Here is a 3,645-nt window from a genome sequence, read left to right as displayed (position 1 = left end):
GGGGACTATTAGGGGGGGACTTATAAGGGGGTGGGACTTATAGTGTGGGTGTGACTTATAGGGGGGGACTGATAAGGGGGGGACTTATGGGGGGGGACTTATAGGGGGGGGGACTTAAATAGGAGGGGGCTTATACAGGGGGGACTTATAGGGGGGGGAACTTATAGGGGGGGGACTTATAGGGGGGGTCTTCTAAGGGGGGGGACTTATAGGGGGGGCTTATAGGGGAGGTAGTTATAGGAGGGGTGACTTATAGGGGTGACTTATAGGGGCGCACTTATAAGGGGTGGGGACTTATAGGGTGGGGGTGACTTATAGGAGGGGACCAATGGTGGGGGACTTATAAGGGGGGGGCTTATAGAGGGGGGGACTAATAGGGAGGGGGGGGACTAATAGGGAGGGGGGGGACTAATAGGGAGGGGGGGGACTTATAGGGGTGGGGACTTATAATGGTGGGAGACTTATGGGGGAAGACTTATGGTGGGGGGGGACTTATAAGGGCGGGGGACCTATGGAGGAGGACTTATAAGGAAGGGGGGACTTATTAGGGAGGGGGACTTATGGGGGGGGGGCTTATAGTGGGGGTACTTATAGGGAGGGGGGGGATTCTTAGGGTGGGACTTACAAGGGGTGGGGACTTAAAGGGGGTGGAGACTTATAGGGGAGGGGACTTATAGGGGTGGTACTTATAGAGGGGGGGGGGATGGAATTATAGGGGGGGGACTTATAGGGAGGGGACTTATAAGGGGGGGGACTTATGGGGTGGGTCTTATGTGGTGGGACTTATGGGGTGGGACTTATGGGGTGGGACTTATGGGGTGGGACTTATAGGGGGAGGGGGACTTATAGGGGGGGGACTTATAAGGGGGGACTATTAGGGGGGGACTTATAAGGGGGTGGGACTTATAGTGTGGGTGTGACTTATAGGGGGGGACTGATAAGGGGGGGACTTATGGGGTGGGACTTATAGGGGGGGGGACTTAAATAGGAGGGGGCTTATACAGTGGGGACTTATAGGGGGGGGGGAACTTATAGGGGGGGGACTTATAGGGGGGGGACTTCTAAGGGGGGGGACTTATAGGGGGGGCTTATAGGGGAGGTAGTTATAGGAGGGGTGACTTATAGGGGTGACTTATAGGGGCCGACTTATAAGGGGTGGGGACTTATAGGGTGGGGGTGACTTATAGGAGGGGACCAATGGTGGGGGACTTATAAGGGGGGGGCTTATAGAGGGGGGGACTAATAGGGAGGGGGGGGACTAATAGGGAGGGGGGGACTAATAGGGTGGGGGGGGACTTATAGGGGTGGGGACTTATAGGGAGGGAGACTTATAGGGGGGGTGACTTATAGGGGGGTAAGACTTATAAGGGGGGGGACTTTTAGGAGGGGACCTAAAGGGGGGGGGACTTATAGGGGGGGGGGGACTTATAAGGTGGGGGACTCTTAGGGGGGGGGACTTATAGGGGGTAACTTATAAGGGTGGGGGACTTATATTGGAGGGGGGACTTATAGATGGGGGACTTATAAGGGTGGGGGACTTATGGGGGGGGGACTTATAGGGGGGGACTTATAGGGAGGGGGACTTATAAGGGTGGGGGACTTATAGGGTATTACTTATAGAGGGGGTGGATGGGACTTATAGGGGGGGGGACTCTTAGGGAGGGGACTTATAAGGGGGGGTACTTATAGGGGTGGGGGATGGGAATTATAAGGGGGGGGGACTATTGGGGGGGGGGGACTTATAGGGGGGTACTTATAGAGGGGGTGGATGGGACTTATAGGGGTGGTGACTCTTAGGGAGGTGACTTATAAGAGGCGGTACTTATAGGGGTGGGGGATGTGAATTATAAGGGTGGTGGGACTATTAGGGGTGGGACTTATAAGGGGGGGGACTTATAAGGGGGGTGGACTTATACTGTGGGGGTGACTTATAGGGGGGGACTTATAAGGGGGGGGACTTATAAGGGTGGGGGACTTATGGGGGGGACTTATAGGGTGGGACTTACAGGGGGAGGGGACTTATAGGGGGTGGGGACTTATAGGGGAGGGGACTTATAGGGGGGGGGTACTTTTAGAGGGGAGGGATGGGAATTATAGGGGGGGGACTATTAGGGGGGGGACTTATAGGGATGGGGACTTATAGGGGGGTGGGTACTTATAGGAAGGGGGACTTATAAGGGTGGGGGACTTATGGGGGAGGACTTATAAGGAAGGGGGGACTTAAAAGGGAGGGGGACTTATGGGAGGGGGGGGACTTACAGGGGGAGGGGACTTATAGGGGGTGGGGACTTATAGGGGATGGGACTTATAGGGGGGTACTTATAGAGGGGGGGATGGGAATTATAGGGGGGGGACTATTAGGGGGGGACTTATAAGGGGGGGGACTTATAGGGGGGGGACTTATAGGGGGGGCCTTATAGGGGGGGACTTATAAGGGGGGGACTTATAGTGGGGGGGGGGACTTATAGGGGAGGGGGACTCATAGGGGCGGGGGACCTATAGGGGGGGAGGGACTTATAGGGGGGGGACTAAAGGGGGGGACTTATAAGGGTGGGGGACTTATGGGGGGGACTTATAGGGTGGGACTTACAGGGGGAGGGGACTTATAGGGGGTGGGGACTTATAGGGGAGGGGACTTATAGGGGGGGAGTACTTTTAGAGGGGAGGGATGGGAATTATAGGGGGGGGACTATTAGGGGGGGGACTTATAAGGGGGGTGGACTTATAGTGTGGGGGTGGCTTATAGGGGTGGATTTATAAGGGGGGACTTATAGGGTGGGGGTGACTTATAAGGGGGGGGGACTTATAGGGAGGGGGGGACTTTTAAGGGGGGGACTTATAATGGTGGGAGACTTATGGGGGAAGACTTATGGTGGGGGGGGACTTATAAGGGCGGGGGACCTATGGAGGAGGACTTATAAGGAAGGGGGGACTTATTAGGGAGGGGGACTTATGGGGGGGGGGGACTTATAGTGGGGGTACTTATAGGGAGGGGGGGGATTCTTAGGGTGGGACTTACAAGGGGAGGGGACTTAAAGGGGGTGGAGACTTATAGGGGAGGGGACTTATAGGGGTGGTACTTATAGAGGGGGGGGGATGGAATTATAGGGGGGGGACTTATAGGGGGGGGACTTAAAAGGGGGGGGACTTATGGGGTGGGTCTTATGTGGTGGGACTTATGGGGTGGGACTTATGGGGTGGGACTTATGGGGTGGGACTTATAGGGGGAGGGGGACTTATAGGGGGGGGACTTATAAGGGGGGACTATTAGGGGGGGACTTATAAGGGGGTGGGACTTATAGTGTGGGTGTGACTTATAGGGGGGGACTGATAAGGGGGGGACTTATGGGGGGGGACTTATAGGGGGGGGGACTTAAATAGTAGGGGGCTTATACAGGGGGGACTTATAGGGGGGGGGGAACTTATAGGGGGGGGACTTATAGGGGGGGACTTCTAAGGGGGGGGACTTATAGGGGGGGCTTATAGGGGAGGTAGTTATAGGAGGGGTGACTTATAGGGGTGACTTATAGGGGCGGACTTATAAGGGGGGGGCTTATAGAGGGGGGGACTAATAGGGAGGGGGGGGACTAATAGGGAGGGGGGGGACTAATAGGGAGGGGGGGGACTTATAGGGGTGGGGACTTA

The sequence above is a fragment of the Prorops nasuta genome, unplaced genomic scaffold (genome assembly GCF_024137725.1).
Source record: "Prorops nasuta isolate Cenicafe-Biocafe unplaced genomic scaffold, Cenicafe_Pnas_1.2 PNAS00079, whole genome shotgun sequence".
Taxonomy (NCBI): domain Eukaryota; kingdom Metazoa; phylum Arthropoda; class Insecta; order Hymenoptera; family Bethylidae; genus Prorops; species Prorops nasuta.
Note: the sequence above shows the minus strand (reverse complement) of the source record.